The sequence below is a fragment of the Urocampus carinirostris genome, chromosome 8 (assembly GCF_059441175.1).
Source record: "Urocampus carinirostris isolate Australia breed hairy pipefish chromosome 8, RoL_Ucar_1.0, whole genome shotgun sequence".
NCBI lineage: Eukaryota > Metazoa > Chordata > Actinopteri > Syngnathiformes > Syngnathidae > Urocampus > Urocampus carinirostris.
Window position 1 is genome coordinate 43,023,253 of NC_142356.1, and position 20,522 is coordinate 43,043,774.

The 20,522-nt window shown below is 38.7% G+C and overlaps 1 protein-coding gene and 1 pseudogene across 6 annotated transcripts in view; both read right to left on the bottom strand.

Moving 5' to 3' along the window:
- The window catches only part of slit2 (slit homolog 2 (Drosophila)), a 213,211-nt gene that overhangs the window by 149,442 nt on the left and 43,247 nt on the right, over positions 1 to 20,522 (bottom strand). The gene's annotated exons all lie outside the window — the stretch shown is intronic.
- Positions 11,053 to 11,142, bottom strand: LOC148361949 (U2 spliceosomal RNA; annotated as a pseudogene).

The window sequence follows — 20,522 nt, forward strand, 5'->3', positions numbered from 1 at the left end:
CAAACCCCCAATTCGAATCATTGCGCCCTCCCAACCCTTGGGGCTGGCAGCAGTGACCCATATGTGGCATGAAGCATCAGAAATACATCTGAACCCCTCTAATGTAGTGTACACACTCTGCCCCCCTTTTTTTCCCCAAGGATGCCTGTCAGCGGGCTCCACACGTTTTCTTCCTGTAGAACGTATTGATGCAGACACGCTTCCATTCACTCCGTTGCACTCATGCACGCACCCCACTCCACAAACATTCTGGTAAAAGTGGGTGCAAACGAGCTAATACAATCTGGATTGATTGGATGCAGTTTAAATATTTATATGGATTTGATTGTCGATTTAGTGTTGGGTTAACCCGTTTAAGCTCCGTAATGTGTTTGAAACACAGCAATTCTGTGGTGATTACAGTGAGTTTTGAATTGTTAGAAAGTTTTTTTGTCCTTTTATTGTTCATGAATGTCGATTCAATCAAAAGAGACAGGTTGTTGATTGACTGCTGTCGGACCAAGTACCGAAACTAGTGTCTTAAGTGTGACACAATGTATACTAGACATGAAGTGAACTGTATATAATATAGCAACTACAGTAAAACTACTTGATAAGGATGAAATATCTTTTTTTTCTTGCAAATGCATTTGTGACATTAAATATAGGAGCACTTGTATGTATGGGGATTGGAATAATCAGCAATCAGAGAGAGAGCGAGAGAGCGAGAGACAAACAGATAGATAGACAGACAGACAGACAGACAGACAGACAGACAGACAGACAGACAGACAGACAGACAGACAGACAGACAGACAGACAGACAGATAGATAGATAGATAGATAGATAGATAGATAGATAGATAGATAGATAGATAGATAGATAGATAGATAGATAGATAGATAGATAGATAGATTGATAGATAGATAGATAGACAAAATAGTAATATAGCATGCAGTTAAAAAATGAAAGAAGGGTTTTGAGTCTTTGGTATTGGTCGGAAGGAACAGGATTTAATCGTTTATTGATAGGAAAATAAATCAATTATCGTGCATCCCTTTTATATACCTTCCTTTTGGTCCTGGACACTAAGATATATCGTCATAAACGATGGTTCAACCTAACTTTCTTATCTAAAGCACAACACAAAGAGACATGTACTCACACGAATGACATAAAAGGGGCTAATGGTCTTAGCGCAGAAAAGCCTCACACATGTCATAATCTTGTCATGATACTTTCCTAATCTTCCTCTGATTCACTTCCTGGCTGGAAAAATATAAATTAGGATCAAGTCTGTCCGTGTCTGTAAGGCACCAGCTAGCAAGAGTCCTCCTATTGCTCTTATTTCTGTGGTAACGAAGTAAATGTGCGCAAGGCAAACAAAGAAGCGACATCTCACAGTGCAAACGCAGCAGATGGTGGCTTGTTTGCACGCAGATGATCATTCATATGCACAGAGAAAATTAACATAGCTAAAAGCCCAGCCTGCATATGTGTGTTTGTCAGTGTGTCAGACTTTGATTAGCAATCCGCTGTGGAATTGGGGGGATGTTCTCGAATGAGAGGCCATTTGGCAAGGGTGTGTGTGTGTTATTACCACAAGCTCCACTGGATATGCCACAAAGAAGTGCTTAATTTCAAATGTTGTATTGAACAGGTTAACTCTGTGTTATCAATCATTAAAACATTATAAAACATGTTATATATGAAAATGTATAGCTTAGTACACTGGTTTTCGACTAGTCTGACTTCAGGCTCCAACATTCCTCCCTAGTGACAAAAACATTTCCATTCTCAAGTTCATCAGATGAAAGGATTGTGCAGTTTAAAATAGTAGATAGTAAATAGTAGACAAAATTCACCTTATTTTTAACAAACAAAATGACCAGCGTACAGTAAATACTCGCACACGAGCCCGTATGGCATACATGCCACCTCCTAAAACTGCTTCAAAATAGCCACATACTAAAATAATTTCAAGTTATAAATAAAGTTTGTACCTAAACTTTGATAATTATTCAATTATGTGGTTAATTTGTATACTGGTATACTGGTAAAATGCGAAGAATATAACATTTTAAACCATTAACTGTACCTTATAGCAGCACTCCAATGGCAGACAATCGTAGTTTTTAGCAAACGTTTCCTTCTCTGACTCGTTGTCACTGTGTCAAATTTTCTTTCCCCTTATTCCTAACTTTATTTGTATCTGTTATTATTAACAAAAATAAAAATCACAATAAAATGAGATGTCTCTTTAACACAACAATTGGCTGAACAGGAAGAAGAGATCAAGAAAGCGAATATTACCATATACCGTAATTTCCGGACTATAGAGCGCACCTGATTATAAGCCGCACCCACCATTTTTTAGGTGATCTGCTACTTTTGTTCTCATACAAGCCGCACCCATGTATAAGCCGCGTGCGCCCACATCAAAACTTGTGACACAATCACAAGTTTAACCCAGACAGGGCTATTAGCTCCACGATTGTAATTATAAGGATAGTACACTATTCTAGAGTCACAGTTGGCTTCATTAATGGAATATGATACGCGTAATTGACGTATGATGCAGACTTGTAGTCCGGGTCCCGCTGAAAGTAATCCAAGGAAACAAAATGTATATTTCCAAAAGTTAAGGGTGGGAAAAATATATATCCACTATTGTCCGCTGCGACAACAGACAGATCTACCGGTAACTCAGCTTTACCCCAATTCCCATCAGCCCGCGTGTGCTCCGCCCCTTCTTTTTGATTCGTTCGTAGAACACATAACAGAATAAATCTCTAAAATAAATACATTACAAAAATATACAGTTGCAAATACATATTATACATGGTTACACATATTTACGAAGAAAGACGGTACACCGAGAGAGTTTTCAAAGCTTTAATAATAATAATATAACTTTCATCCCAAACCGTGCCTTTGAAAGGTACCAACACGCTAGTAGGATCACGCTCGCAATGAATCAAACGTGCCTGTTAAATAAAAGCATCCCGTAATTGTGAAATTCACGGTAGATCGTCCTCAACTTCCTCCTCATAACTATCGCCATCAAGGGCGTCTTCCTCATTATCGGAACCTTAACTTTACAGACAATGTATGCTTAAACCTAGAGGTTGCAGTCTTTCTTGGCGCACATATTCTACTGGTCTTAATCTTACCTTTTATACTCCAGCGCCGCTGGTGGCCATTAGAAAAATTCCATAAATTGGCCGCTTCACTGAATAAGCCGCAGGGCTGAACATTTGGGAAAAAAATATTGGCTTATAGTCCGGAATTTACAGTACTCTTAAGGGGCCGGTCACACAACCGTTTGCGGCTGAATCACGGCTAAAATTTTGCGGGGTTTTTTTGCCCGTGGTTGCCCGCGATGGAAAATGCGCAAAATTGGCCAACCCGCTGTTCATCGGTGGTATGCCCGCAAAACAGACGCCGGCGACTGTTCCGCTTCCTCATCGCGTCATTTCTGCGTCATTTTCTCGTGTGGACCACGGGTATAAAAGCTCCCGAGCCGGTGTTGTGCCCAATTCCGACTCCTACGCAACACCCCCACGCCCCCACCCCCTCGCGTGAACGCGCATTCTGCTGCGATCGCTTTTGTTGTAAGCGTGCATTGACGTTGGTGACTTTTTCATCCGCGTTAACAAACGCATTTTGTAGAATACAATCGCACTTTATTGTTTAAAGAAACGCGTTATATAGACTAGGATCTCCCAATTGTTATAATTAGCTCGCTTTATAGTTTTAATAAGCGTTTTATATAGAATACGATCGCTTTCGTTGGAAGCGCAGCAGAATGCGCGTTCACGCGAGGGGGGGAGGATTTACCGTTCGATTACGTTCACAACAAAAACAAAGACGGAATGGTTTAAGTTGTATTACATTTCCAACAAATGCAAGACGAAGTGGTTTTGGTTATATGTTCGCCATTACATTCCCTAAAAGTGAGATAAAACGAGGTAAAAGTGGTTGTAGTAGCGAGGGGATGCAAATCTCGGCAGGGATGCATTTCTCGGATAACACCGGGCTGTAGAAATCATAACCGCTCAAGACACAGTCCCGTGAAGATCAAGATTTCAAGCTATGGCATCATTTTTTATTTTATTATCTTGAAAAGAAATGTCAAGAAATAAAAATGGATTAAGACGAGGTCACTGCGCTGACGGGGATCCATGTTCACCCCCTTGACGTCTCGAGCACAACTGACGTGTGCTCGGCAAATCGCGCTGTATATACGCGGAGAAAGGCGTTTGACTGTCACACGCGTAACACGCTAATTTCACGTAATAACACCGCGATACAGGCGCAGAACATGCTATTACCATGCTCCACCCACGATTACCCGCTGAAATTTCCCGTCCTACCCATGTGTAACCACGCCCTGGCCGCGGCCAGAGCACGTCGTTCCGCGTCATTTCCGCGTCATCATCAGTTTTGCGCGCGGCCAACCACGTGTGAATTTCCGACCGCGAGTAAAGCACTGCTGTATCTCGTCTATATGGCGGTCTCAAAACGTCCAACAGCGCCCAACAGCATCCGCTTCACGAAATTTCTGGCCGTGGTTCAGCCTTGATACGCTCGTGAAAGGCTGTGTACCCGCACTCTGAAGAATTGAGCAGTGCAAAACTTTTTCGCGCTGCCACCCGCGCGCGAATATCCGACCGCGTGTTAAGCACTGCTGTATCTCGTCTGCATTGCGATCTCAAAGCGTCCAATAGCGTCCGCCTCTCAGGCAGAAATTTCTGGCCGTGATTCAGCTGCAAATGTCTGTGTGACCGGCCCCTAAAGAGTGTGATTGACCCTCCATTTTTTTTCTTCCTTGCCTTATTTTACCTGCAACCCAATGAAAATGGTCCGCGACCCATCTATCCAACATTTAAGAACTATTGGTTTGGTAGACACACAAAATCATGCCTGTGGACGGAAATGGATTTTGAACTTGCAGGGAGAACAGGAGAGAGCCCATACCTCAGAAATTCCAACCTGTTTTGAAGGCTCTCCTATAATAAATCTCCTTTACGAAAGAAGAAATCAAAGACAGCAACATGATTGGTTAATTGTGACAAATATGTTAAGAGTGCATAATAATCAAAAGAATGAACTACATTTAGGTAAAATAGCCTAATAACAGACTGGCATCCTATGCAATCTCTTTCCTGTTAATATTAAAAACAGAACAAACTCATCAGTATTATATGATCATGACGAAGATATGGTATGATTTTTCTATAATTTTTCCCCGCAAGAAAATAGTCCAGTAAAAACATGGAGAAAAATCATGATAAGAAAGAAAATAATTGTTCTGTCAACAGATCAATATTGTTTCAAAAAGTATTTTTCAGATTTTAACATAGTTTAAATCATTCTTGCACTACAGAATGACATTAAAAATTGGTATAAATTATAATCAAAATTCAAATATATATATTTTAGAGTGTATATTTCTTGGCAAATATTTTTTATCTTTTTATTTTCAATTTCATCTTTTTTTAAGATAAAGATAAAAGTTAATCGAAATTAAAAAAAATCATCCTGCACCGATTTTTTCATTTTCATTATTTTTTTCCAAAGTTATTTTTTAAATGTTTACCCTTCAATAGTCTCCATTAAATTTCTTTTAAATAATTGTAGTAAATAACATGTTCTCGGTTAACAGTGTTGTTTTGTTGTCGGAGAATTTTGCTCAATTTTTTAGATTTGTTATTATTTGGGGCAGAGAGTGATGTCACACGCGTGCTCGCGGTCATCATTTATTCCAGGATGAAAAGGGTGAAAGTAAGAAAAGCACTCTTTCAGATACAGTCCAAAAGCCAACCCTAACCCCCAAAAAGATAAAATTCGAGCGCTTCTAAGAACTTCACATACTTGCATGTGCAACAAAAGGAGCTTGACAGTGGCTGCAATGATGAAGACATAAAATTATATATTTTGTGTAAAATTGGGCTTATACTTATTAAAAAAAGAATTCTTGAATGTTTAGCAGCCGTCTAAGCTTGAAGGATATATTTATTATGTAATATAAGTGCACTAAATTCTGTATCTGTAACAAATATAAGTGATTAAAATTTTCATCATGTCTGTATTGCCTTGATGATAATTCTTCTCACCTAATGTCACTTTCAGTTATTAGCGCATTTTTTGTTTAAAATATTTTGTGTCCCAGAGTGAACTGTCCCAATAGTAAAAAGGACCCAATAATATACTACTTTACTTTCATTATGAGTGTTTTAAACCAATATGATGAAGTGTTTTTAGTAAACAAATTTAAAATGTCATATAAAACGTACATAGTAATGTCTCCGTGTATATTGTATTTATTCGTAAATACAGATCTGGAAAATGAGTTGTCGTTTTCTCCTCAATTATTGCCAAGGTATGAGGTCGAGTCTATGTTTAAAAAAATTAATTGAATTGTTTTTCTTCGCCTGGCCCGACCATTCTTCCAAATGTTCTAATTCAATGCTGTCCATGACTTAAAATGTTTACCCAACCCTCGGTTGGAGTGAAATGCTTGTGCCAGACAAAGTGCGGGATAAAAGAAACGTACAATAAGGTGTCATAAAAGGCTGCCGAGATGTTTTAGAAAGCTAGCGGCTACGTACTTAAAACATGCATATGTTTATGTAAGTTTCTGGCGCCGCTCAAAGCTTAGGGTCGCTAATAGTGATCTTGGCAGTTTCCGTGCCGAAATGCATATCAACTTGTGGCGCGTGATCGCCGTCGCTCCGAGTCAGACTGTTGCAGGTCATTGGCTAAGTGTTGCCCTGGGAGACGGCTCGACAGGCCGGGATTGGAGCTTGATGCTAACATGCTCTGACAGTCTTGTTAGTGCAACCTGATTGGTCAATTAGTAACATGACTTGCTTTGAAAATCCCAGAGAGATATGGAGGAAAATATGACTTTTTCCAGTCAAATGAAATGTGTTCCAACACACTGTAATCTCTTGCTACTTTGCACATTCCATTATCCACGATAGAAAATTGGTACGAGCGGGAGTCAGCAAAGTGACAGTCAGGTATAGCAGCTATTTTTTGCTGTTGTGTCCTCCAAAAGGCGCACTGTACTAGTCATTATCCTCCAAAACATAATGCTTTGAGCAAAGACAGGCAGAGCACACATTTGTTGATCCCGATGGCTCTTTTTTTGCCATCATTTCCACCTAAAAACGAACTGCTCTTGTGAGACCATGGCCTATTATCCCCAATTCCAAATTGCTGCAAACAGTGACCCAAAGAAGGTACTTTTTGTCTATTGCTGAGAACTGGGGCAGGCAGAGGCTATTTCTTTTTTTTTAAGTATGCCATTGTGGCCCGCCTAAAATGAACTGCACTGTTTTGGCCATAACCCACTATCCCCAATTGACTATTCCGGAAAACAGGAGCCCAAACAGCAAATTTGCATGGTGGTTCTTCTTGCCCTTTTTTCTGTTGGTTCCATGCTGCCGTGATCCATTACCCTTGGTCAACTATCGTCGAAAGCAAGGGCTAAAAGAGCACATTTCTTTCGGATTCAAGTCCCTAAAGCATGCCATAGTGGCCCATCTAAAATTAACTCCACTATTTTGGCAGCGACCAACTATCCGCAGTGGACAATTTCAGTGAGTGGGAGCCAAGAGAGCAAATTTGTGTCATGACAGTGGCTATATATTTCTGCTTTTTTTCTATCTAAAATGAACAGCACCCATGCAGCCGCAGTCTTTTATCCCCGGCCGACTATCACCAAGAGCAAGGGCCATCGAAGTGCTTTTTTTCCCTGTTCGGCCCACTGTATTTTGCCATAGAGTAGCGCCTAAAATGAACAGCACTTTTATAGCCACTACCCATTATCCGCGGTTGACTATTGCTGTGCGCAGGGACCCAGAGAGCAAATTGGTCAATGTGAGCCACTGAAGTGTGCTCTTGTGGCCCACTTAAAACAGACTGCACTGTTTTGGCCGCCAACTGTTATCCTTAGTCAACTATTGCTGAGAGCGGTGGCCAAGAGAGCAAATTTGTGTCATGCATAAGCTGCAAACGCATAATCAGGTTATCTTAAGGGTTGGCGCGGATTTCATGATCGTATAAGATATTTTTTTTCAAATTCCGGTTGTCGCCCATGTGCTTGAGATGCCTTATCTCTAGGCGACTATAAAACTGGGATGGATTTTGGGATATAGCAGGGGGTTATGATTACCATTGAGTGAGATATATTTGCAAAAGCATGCATTGGTCACTATCTATTCTTTCATCCAATGATCACCTGAGTAACTAACATTCATCTATATCAGTAGAAGCAATAGAAATTTGAAACAACCAGAGAGCATTCTCTGTGTCACCTTCAAGCAGACCCTTATGGAAACATGGCAACAATTTTCAATTTACATTTATAAGCGCTTTACCCAAAATATCACCACTTTACAATTCTTGAAATCACAACATTAAAATTCAAGCATTTTCAAGGAATTGAAGCACCTGTACAAACCCTGAAAATGATAAATAACAGAACAAAGCACAACTGCTATCATACACTCCATTGAGTTAATTCAGTGGTTTTATTTTTAAAGTCCCCTTCTTTATGAGCAAATGTTAGGCTCGAGTCGAGCCAATTGGCTGGCTAATAAAGTCTTATTTTGTAGGGTGACAGGTGACCCGCTGGGTTTAGGTTCATAAAATTATTGAACGAATCGTAGCGGTTGCCATGGGCGGTGCAGCATGTTGAACGGAACCTACGAGCGTTGTGGGAATGATTAAAAGAGGCGCAGCAGGGACGTCAGATGAATGTGCCGAAATGACACTGATTTATGGAGACGTTTACAGTAAATGGAAAAAATGAGTAAAGGGCAAACAATTGACAAAAAGGGACTTCAAATTCTTAAAGCCCCAGTGTATATTAAACAGCCACTACTTGTGGTGTCCAAATATTTCATTCATTTATATACAGATGCTAACTTACTTACAAACATTCGAGTTACAAATAAAGGTAAATACGAAAAAAAAATTGTGTTTCCGAAAAATTCATTGTTGTCGGTTAGTTTTTGTATTGTGCACCTTTTTTCGAGTACAGGACAGTGCTGTAGTGATTTTTTCGGCCGCTACCAGCGTGTGGAGCTGTGAGAGCTTACCCAGCATCCAGCCCGAAGAAGAAATCCGGCTTCCTCTTCTTAGTTCGTGTGTAAACATACTGTACTGTATCTCCGGCGTTCTAAGAACTTTGACATTTTTATTGTTAAATGTGTCGTGCATCCATTCGATATGGTGGTGTAAACAAGAGGCGAGCTGTGTCATTTAAAATGAAAGTGGAATAAGAAAGCTTGATGTGGTTGAGAAAATGGTTGGATCGCTTTTTTTCATCTGGTACTTTTTTCCCCGCTCTTTCCTTCTCTAGTCATGTTAGGGGTATGGCTGCAGGCTATGGCTCTCCGGAAGCATTTATTGTTGTTTTTAGCTGCTCCTGCTACATCCTTTGTGTCACTTGCCTTACAAAGCTGTTCGTGCAAGCAAACGTCTCTAAATCCACTGTTTCAGGCATCTGTTACTATCTTTCAAACTGTTTCCTATTGCTAAAATTCGCCCTAATTCATGCGTTTTTGTTACCTCCCATCTCGATTACTGTAATGTACTACTCTCCAGTCTCACTAAGTCCAAAATCAAGAGCCTGCAGCTGGTACAAAATGCTGCAGCAAGACTTTTAACTAAGACAAGAAAGTTTGATCACATTACCCTGATTTTATCTATCCTGCATTGGCTCCCTGTTAGGTTAAGATGTGATTTGAGGGTTCTTTTGGTACCATATAAAATAATGCATGGACTTGCTCCCTTACTGACTTTAAAAAAATACTTTTACAAAAAAATCAAATTATAAAGACAGAATGTTGTAAAAAAATTCACACACATATTAATTTTGCTCATTTTAAGTATTATTTGAATTATTTTCCAAGAACGACGAGACAAAACTGTAAGAAAGTAATATTCCCCTCCCAAAATGATCAAATCCAAGATCTGACACACAACTCTACTTATGTAGTTATTCCTAATTTACTAAAACTTTCAGAAAAAAGTTAGAACATAGTAAAAATGCAGATTTTTTTTCTACTTATAAGTTGTTGTCGTTGTTTTTCTTGAAAACAAGATAAAAATTTTGTGAAACATGAAAATCAGGTTAAAAATACAGTAAAACCCAAAATTAGAGTAAAATCGTGAATCAAAATGAAATGAAGAAAAACATATACAGTACTGTACTGTAATTTTAATTGACCTTATAATTCAAGCTGAAAAAAAAGTGATTTGGCTTAAAAACATTAAAAATCCCTGGCTTAGAGTACTCAAACCGGGACAATTCTCATTTCTTCATTACGGAATAATGGCTTATATAGCACAAATTAAATCTTACAAGTCATATGCCTCGGGCAAAGGAAATATGACTAAGTGGCGGTGCTAAACTCAGAACGAGAGCAGAAAAAAAAAGAGGGATTCTTGGTGATAAATACCCTTCCCAAGGTCAGCAACTCTGAGGCTTTTACTGGCTGCTAGAAGCACTCTCCTGCAACGCCCCGTCTAATTGATTAACAACATTTGTCATAACATCCATTCCTCGCTTTTTTTCTTCTTCAGGCCGAAGGCTTGATGCCGTCACTTCATGCTCCATGTTTCTTCTTCCACCTTCCCTAACTTGAGATGAATATTGATTAAAGGAAGGGAAAACTATCTCCTTCTATGTACGTTCCCTTGAGAGATCGATTCGTGTGTGATAGTTTCATGTCTGTTTTGATGTATTTCATTTCTATTTCAAATCATAATCCAGATTCTTGTTGGTTCACTGTCTGTTTGGAATAAGGTAACTCTGATTTCTGAGGGGACGCAAGTGGGTCATACCTGTTATTTGGTAACATTTGAGTCTCAGTGACATAAAAAGTGTATAAAAGTTGTAAGGTTTATTGTTCTATATTCTTTATCAATTATCCATTATCCGTTATCGGTCAAATCATAATACGCTACAAAGCCAAGGGGCCGAGACACTTTCTCGCAGCCAAGAGGCCGAGTCAAGGTCCTAGCCACAGAGCCATGCAGTGATCAGTGCGAAAGCACCGTTCCCGGAGGTACTGCAATACCGGGCCGATGCGTGGAGTGGACAGAGCAAGCTCTTATTCCATCTCCAGATTGCAAAAATCAAACATTATTCGAAATGAAGAGTCCTGACCAACGCATGCCAACACATCCAGAACCACATCATGGTATCTCCCCTGCCAGGTAAGTATCCGGTCCTAGCCTCAAAGCCATGCGGCAGGGCCAAAAATCTATCAGTGCTATTGCATCGTTCCCGGTGATACTGCAATACCGGGTCGGTACGTGCAGTGAACAGAGCAAGCTACTTATCATTTGATGCAGACCTGCAGAGTCGGGGTACCCGTTGAAAGTAATCCAAGGAAAAAAAAGTGTATATTTCCAAAGGTAAGGGTGGGAAAAATATATATCCACAATTGTCTCCTGCGTTCACAAACACTCACCTTTACCCGTCCCCAGTTCCCATCAGCCCTCGTTTGCTCAGCCCCTTCTTTCTTATTCGCTCGTGAAAATCAGCATAAGTGTCTCAAATAAATACAAATAAATACATTACAAAAATATACAGTTGCAAATACATATTATACATGGTTACACATATTTACAAAGAAAGACGGTACATCGAGATAGTTTTCAAAGCTTTAATAATAATAATATAACTTTCATCCCAAACCGTGCCTTTGAAAGGTACCAACACGCTACTATGAACACGCACGCAACGTATCAAACGTATCTTTTAAAGAAGCATACCGTAATTGTTAAATTCACGGTATACCGTCTTCATCTTCCTCTCTAGAATTGTCACAGTAGAAGGCGTCTCCTCGCCATCTGAAAGAACCTCTGTCATATAGACAATTTTTGCCTAAACTAAGGAGTCAAAGTCTTCCTCGTCATAAGAGGCCGTTTGATAAATTACATAAATTGGCCGCTTCACCGGATTGGCCGGAGGGCTGAACATTTGGGAAAAACGTAGCGGCTTATAGTCCGGAATTTACGGTACTTTGTTATTCTAAGTATTATATTCTTAACTAAATACTAATGAGTTGTGATGGCCTGCCACTTACAACACACATTACCAACTGAGCTGTAAGCACAGTTGTAATGTGTTCCGAGTGGCAAGGCCACACAACTATTAATATCCTCCAAAATATTATTATATCTATCTTCTTCCGTAAAAGTTTGGCTCGCTTCTCCCCCGAGAGCTTTTGGAGTACCCCAACGATTCCTACAACAAAAATCCAGTCCCCCAAATTTTAGCGCAAGCTGGCTGTAAACACTGCCGGCGACGAGTTGGGCTGGCATAGCCAGCCCAAATATTTGCTGGGATTGGCTGACGCTATGCTTACTCATGATAGCTGTAAACACTGATTGGTCAATGCTAACTGCTTCTTGCTTACATATTATGCTAACGGCTCCTTGCTAACAGTTGAATATTGACAACTTATGCTAACAGCTACATGCTGGAAAATTATGATAATGTCTAATTGTTATAGCTCCATGCTAACTGCTACATGCTAACTGCTTCATGCTAACAAATTATGCTAACGGCTACATGCTAACTGCTACTTTCTTAAGAATTATGCTAATGGATACTTGGTAAAAAAAAGTTATGCTAAAAGCTACATCCTGACAAATTATGCTCACGGCTACATCTTATTGCTTCATGCTAACGCCTAAAAACTAACCTCTTCGTGCTACAAAATTGTGCTAATGGCTACATGCTATCGACTTCATGTTTACAAATTATGCTAATAGTAACATGTTAATGGTTTAGATGGATAGATGCTAAAAAATTACGTTAACGGCTAAATGCTAACTGCTTCTTGCAAAAAATTATGCTAATGGATACATGCTAACAACTTTATATTTACCAATCATGCTAATGCGTACATGCCAATGAGTTATGCTAATGGCTACATGCTTAAAAGTGAGGGGTGGTGGGGGTGGTCCCCCCTCAAAACCAAGAAAAAAATTACAGATACATCTCTCTGAGGTAAAAAAAATGCTAACAGTTACATGCAAACAACCGGGGCTATATATCCCGGTATCATCTTCCAGATCCATCACAACTCTCATAATTGCCTCGGGAGTTGTCTAGTGTTGTATTAAACTCTATTTAAAAATGAAGTCACATATTATCGCTGTTGCATGAAAAAGACCTATCTCTGGAATTTCGTTTTTGTTTCTTCATTATGAAAATCATCCCTTCGCAGATTTTCACTTTTTGCGGGTTTTATCGGCAGAACGTCAGTGGACCCGGGATAAGGCGGCCGGCTGGATGGGACGGGGGAGGGGGGGAGTCGGCGGAGGTCACTCCCGGGCCGCGCGACGGAGCGAGTTCGGCGGTCGCGGCGTCACCCTAATAAGGATAAGCGGTGCAGATAATGAGATGAGATTTTTTTTTTTTTTTTATTGAAGGGTCGTCGCTACTTCGCAGATTTTCACTTTTTGCGGGTGGTTTTGTTCCCCATTAAGCGGGTCTAAAAAATAATAATTAAAAAAAACAAAACTTTTTTTTTTGAAGGTGCGCCGCTACTTCGTGGATTTTCACTTATCGCGGGTGGTTTTGGTCCCCATTAACCGCGATAACCAAGGTCTTACTCTAGTTATTTAACTGTTTCTTGTTTCTTTTTAAATACCTGGACTTTTTTCAGTTTAGATAAGAACCTGCTTATGGTAAATATAGTATATTTGTTTACTTTCTTATTATTAAATGTTAAATATTAGTGAATATTGTGTTTTCCAATAAAGGCAAAATATTTCCTTGTAAAGTTACTTTGCATTTTCAAGACAAAATTCGATCCCCAGTGTCACCTCATCCCCCCATGAGTGTGTCATCTCAGAAACATGTACTTGATGGATTGCACACGTATCGTTTTGCAAATCCCTAGATCCAAATGATAACCCCCCCAACCAGGCGTGGGCAAACTTTTCAAGTCGAGGACCACCTTGGGTACGAAAATTTGGTTGACAGATTGAATTTTTTTGTATCACCTGATAGTCACAAACCTGATAGTAATCCATGAGAAAAAACGACAATGTAGGCCTATCCATCTTTTGTCATATAAATGAATAAAAATAACTGCAAATAACTCATCGACATAATACTTCATTTTATATTAATTTGCATATAAATATGTTTAAAAAAATAGGTATTGGAACACTTAGAATTGAAGCAGAACAATATATTAGGTCCCTGTTTTAAACGTAAAATGTGGTAATATGCATTAAAAATTTCAGAACGCAATAGGGCTAGCACAAAATGCTATAAGTATCTTTATAAATAAAATAAATACACGGTCAAAAAATAATAAGCACAGAAAATGTAGCCAACTATTTGAATTTAGCCTTGAGCGTATTGTACAGAGAAAACCTATTCTTACCCCATGGCAGAAAATGTATCTATTTTTAAGTATAATTTTGCCAATTTTAAGATATTTAACTTGTTTTGTGAATATGAGAAAAAAATAAATCCTTTACATAAACTAACTCCTCAGCAGTTAGTTGATTATTTTGAGAAGTATTTTCTAGCACGGTTAGAATAAAATGCTTAAAACAAGCAAAACTATCTACTAAATCAGATATTATTCTTATTTTATTGACCAATTTACTTAATTTAAAAAAAACATTAAAAAAACAAGTAAAACGAGATCAAAAATTGAAAAGTCCAACATAAACCAAGCAGAACAACTCACTTGATTAGATAATTTTGCTTATTTTAGGGTGGAGGGTAAGGTAACATGGATGGAGATGATGCGTTACTAACAATAATAAGCAATTGTTGTTTTGTCTCAACCAATATTATGTTACCACTTAAAAAAAAGATCCATCTTAGGGGATGGGTGGGGGGATGTGTTTAAGTGGGCATGAGAGGATTTCTTCTTCTGATGATGGGTTTGACAGAAAATAGTGACCTAGCGCCATCTTAAACTGTTGTAAAAACAAACATTTTTTGAAAGGCTTGGCCAAATAACGAGGAGACAATGTTACTGTAGTCACTGTAATATGTATTCCCTCTTTTGGATTGCACAACTCCTTTTCAGGTGCACTACAGAATACATATTACACGGTGTCCCTTTAACATTTATATTTTGCAAGATTTTTATGGTGGCCTACACAGACCATAGTTTTGCACACCCCAACCCTTTGCGAAAAAACAAAGGCTTCAACAAAAGAGATTTCCCAACCTAGACAAGGTATTTTCAATCTAATTTTAACCTTTATTATGTTCTGTTAAAAGATGTTCCGGTACTGCTCACACGTGTAGTTACAACACAACAGCTGAGCTTTAGATGGCTCTGAAATCCCCCTTGGTAGAGGGGGCTTGGTAGAGTGACTAAAAACTTAGCACCTGCCACTGTTATTCGTCAATAGCATCAGCCTGGTGTTTTGCCAACACCGGACACTTTCCGCCTAATAGTCCCGGCTCAGAGCCGCCCCGCCATCTCCAAGCTTTTAATGGCGTCTCGTGTTACTCAAGTAACACATATCTATCGATGAGCTGTGAAGAACAAGCCTGACAGAACTCCTCACTGGCGACCTTATTGAGCTGTTACAGCCTGAAAAGCAAAAGCACAGGAATGCAGTCGCAGAATGGAATCTAAAAAAGGCGAAAAACCACAAGGTTGTACTCTAAAGAATGGAAGATTGTGGATGATACATGAACACAAGCTTTAAGCTATTCACAAGAAACGTGTGTAAGTATTGGGACAGGTAGCGTGATAAAACTGTGATTTTAGGAAATGCAAGCAAAAACATTTTGATTTAAAGGAAGGATTGCAGGAGATTCCCTGAATACAGTGACCTCGCGTTATGATGTTTTCACTTTCCAATGTCGAATCAGTGTTTTTCCAAATAAGCTTTCTCCATCCGGGCCCCGGTACTGTGGAATGCTCTTCCCCCTGAGATTCAAACTGCAACCTCAGTGGAAAGGTTTAAAGCTGAGCTTAAAACACTATAGCATATGATTAAACTATATTTGATGTTGATAATATCTGTGTATTATTTGTGTAACGGGTGTAATAATAACTTTTGTTTTATTGAAATTCCTGCTGAAATATGTGTATAGTTTTTGGTTAGAGTCCTGCAATGATGAGTCCAACAGTGCCACCTGCTGGTATGGGTAGGGTTTGTTTTGGCTTTTGACATGTGACCGGAAGGCGGGGTTTTGTTGGCAGTCTACAGAGCGAGCTGCCAACGGTAAGACACATCTTTTGGGGCTCACAAAAAAGTTAATTCTAAACATTATAACCACAGCTGGCAAATCACTCAACATGCACAGTAATGTGATTGATGTTGTCAAGCTGTTTGGATTTATTTTCTTTTTGTTTCTGTTGTGCTAAAGGGTTAATTCCCCCTTGTAGAGATCAAAGAGATCAAAGCCAGCAGAGAAGCTAATCACGTGTTGTGACTCATTTCGTTTTTATACTCATTATTGTTCTTATTTCTATTTTCTCATATATATAAAAAGGATGATGTTGGTTAAAATTCAGACTAAAGACAAAATATGTTGAATTCATTGTAAACGTTGAAAAAAACACAGTACGATCTCTTGTTAAAAGTATCTTGTTAAAATGGATGAAAAAATGTATTGTGATATTCTAAAATGTATTTTATGTAAATTGAAAAGAAAGCTCTTTGATATGCTTTGGGCAGTCTACAGAGCGAGCTGGCAACGAGATCAAAGAGATCAAAGCCAGCAGAGAAGATAATCACGTGTTGTGACTCATTTCATTTGCAGAAACTGTAATAAAAACCTCATCATCCAGTCCAGCGTGAATGTGGATCTTTGGTGGGACAGGTACACCGCAGTTACATTTGCCCTTATGTAAATTTTAGATGAGGGGATGGTGTCTGTAGTTTGCAATAGTCTTTGATCTGTGCAGCCTTTTGAGACTCTTTGTGATTAAGGGCTATACCAGAGGTGGCAAACAAGTTTGACACAAAGAGCCGAAATTTTTAACTGTCAGAGTCAAAGAGCCACACCACGCACTGACCTGAAGCCAGAGTTTCAATTAAATCCACAAAACACTGTTTCAAAAACTCGTCTTCGCTGTATGTTTTTTTTTATCACGGGCAATGTTCCACACCACTTTATAGGAGGCAAGTGTCACAGTTTCTCCATGCTTAATCAATTGCTGAAACATTTGAGACTGTCTTTTTACCTGGCTTTTCAAGGTGCTCAATTGTTGCTTGTGTATTTCAGTACCTTTGGGGAATTCCTTGTCAATGTTAGCATGGGCTGTGCTAAAATGACGCTGAAGATTTGAAGTCTTGAAATGGGATATCGTGGTACTGCATAATAAACAGAGTGATTTGCTATTCTGTTCAACAAAAAAGTAAGCATCTTCCCATTCTCCCTTAAATGCCCTGTGTTCATCTTCATATTTCTGTTTTGCTTTGCATTTTGCCATTTTGACCATGAGGGAACAGCCTGCACTCTTATGAAATGTTTATTTAATTTCCCGGCATTAGACGTAACCTATGCAAATGATTGGCAGTCAGTTATGTGTCCGGAGCAGCATAAAAACAACAAATCTGACAAATTTATTTCAAAATATTATTTATTATTTGTTATTAACTCTGATGGATTCAAGTGTGTTTTAAGAGGGGAAAAAATGAACATGAAACAAGGCAAAGAGCCACAGTATATAGGAAATATGATGAGGCAAAGAGCTGAATTCTTATTGGCCAAGAGCCGCATGGGGCTCTAGAGCCACCCCTGGGCTATACAAATAAACATGACTTGACTTGACTTAACTAGAAGTTGACTTGTATGTTATTGTAAAGCGCAACCTATTAGTGAAGGGAATTCTTTCAAATTTGAAACCCTGGCAGGGAGCAAATAAACCGGTCAGGGTTTTTATTTGGTATGAGAAACACTGGTGGAAATATTTTCTGCCTTCTTTACGCAATTTCCCCCACTATAAGATATCAACAACAAATTATTTTGTGTCCAAAACTTCAAAACTAGTACTGTTAGTGTCTAAGATACCTGTGTGCTATCAATTAACGTTATATAAAATGCTGGTCTGTGTCACGGCATCATGTGAATACAGATACGCTATTGGCTGAACTACTGTACCTCCTCCAATGCTGTTTAGTCTCTTTATTCTGTTCAGTTCAGAATATCTTGTGGTTTGTAAAGACTTTGCTCATCTGCGGTGCCACAGTGTATTTTTATATTATATTAATAGACCAAGACTTGCAGTGATGCTAGAGGGAGAAGCAAAAACCATGGAAACAAAGCTTGATACAATAAAGAAATGCGAAGAATTCACACTGGTACCCTTGCTAAGGAATATGGCCATAACCAATCGACGCACAATTTTTAAGGATAAGCCACAAAGTGTTCTTAAGAGCATGACAATCCTAGGGAGAGGTAGTTTTAAAATCCCCAGCTAAACAACAATATTACTTTGTGATCCCATCTGAGAATCTTCGATTAATGTTGCCTTTTATTATTATTTCAAAGTAATAGAATGAAATATCCTTAAAATAAGTAACAATTTCAGGCAATTAAGTGAGATTTTATTGTTGCTGTGTGAGGACATGTTTATCGATTTAAATTGTATACCATATACTAGATGAGAGCATTTGGTGTATTTTATGGACTGTTTTTTTGCCTTTTGAAAAAAAAGAAGAAATAATTCAAGCCAACAAAAGTTTTGACAAAGGGGTAAGATTTTGCCCATGCTGTGGGAAGTGTCAATATAAATGCCTGGAGTGGATGGAAGTGTGCATAGTTCCGCCACTCCTTGTTGGTGTTTGACTTTAAATCTGTTTAGTGTGTAAAAATAGTTTTGTATTTTTACAATTTCTTTGTAGATCTATATTTCATGTTTTGCAGGGATTCCCTGCAAATGAAATTACTAATCACTAAATAATTTGGTGCATAATGTTTTATTATTTTTTAGAATAAATCATTGGAAAAATTAAAAAATCTGATAAGCTGTTTGGGAGCCAAAAATATCTTTCTTGATAGAACTGGCCTCGAGGGTGAGACTTTACATGACAATGCCATGATGACAAGCCACAAGAGTTGGCGTGTTGGCGTCATTTTCACCCATTTAAAAAAACAAAAATCTTCATCTATTTTGTGGTCTATAGAGTCAGACAGCCAAGAAACATTGCAAAGGCAAACATTTCAAGCATTTGGAAGCAATTCAACCAAATTTCAAGTTTATATAGTTTATATGTTTTCAAGCAGTTTCCTGACCTTGAAAACATATAAACTTCTAAATTTTTAAGGATTTCAAGCCCTGTGTCTATCACAGCCTATAGCAGCCATGCAAAAACTGATCTAAAAACGTCTACAGCCTTCAAGGAAGGTCAAGCTAGAATGGAACCCTGGATTTTGCTGTCTTTTGTTAAATAAGAATATATGTTTCATCTCTTTTTTTTTCCCTCAGATTCGTGCGAGCAGGGTCACAGAGGAGCCGGAGACGCATTCCACCCCGACTTGATGGCCAGCCAACCGCTAACAACGCATTCCGTCGTAATAAAAACGTCCACACTCTCACTTGCCCCGACGGAAAATCCAAGTCTTGGGTTCAGCTAACATGCGTGTTTTAAGGAATTCGAGAGGGAGGCCGAGTAACCCGAGGAAGCCGCAAGAGAGAACGGAGAACATGTGAACTCTGCACAGGAAGGCCCCAGCCGACTTTCCGTCCTGAAGTCTCAGAAGCTCGGACACGTTCTCGCCACAAAGGAACTTTCACCGTTAAAATGTTTTTAGAACTCGTTCCAAAAAATAGGAAGCTGCTCTAACTAAAAAGGGCGAAATATGGTCATCGACTTGCACCTCGCTTTTAATTCAACATTGCTCCGATTTCCACTTTGTAGAACATGTTTCTGGGTCTCAATTTTTTTTATTTTAGATAAAGGGAATATTGGAGGCGGAGCCATTTGGGTTATGGGAAGCTAATATGAACATCTTTTCAAATGTCATAATATAATGCTTTATATCAGGGGTCTCCAACCTTCTCGAAGCCAAAAGCTACCATTTGTTACTAGTTAGGGCAAAGGGCAGCCAGTTTATATGCATTTCTAAAATAAAAACGTATGTCTTTACAATCTTATCACCAGTTTTACTCATTCACTACTAATGATTCCAGAGATAAGCTTTAGAGGGAGCATATGGAATGCACAGAGGAGTTTTGACACAACTATTATTACCCCCCATATTTTTTTGCACAGCAATATTTCCAGTGTTTTTTTAGGGACGTTTTTCATTATTTGTGTTTTTGAAAATTACCAGCTTATTTTTTTGATTTTGTAGTTAGTTTGTTGTTGCAATGAAACATATTGATTTATGTGTAATAGACATTTTTCCGTGTCAGTTCCAGTTCAAACTTGCTTTAGTATAAAAATGTTTAAATGAGTTAAAATTTCACGGCAGAGAGAAAAAACAAATCTTATTATAATTTAATAGAATAATGGATTTTTCAAAAACGTATTCATTAATTTTGTGCAGAGATATAAAAAAAGATAT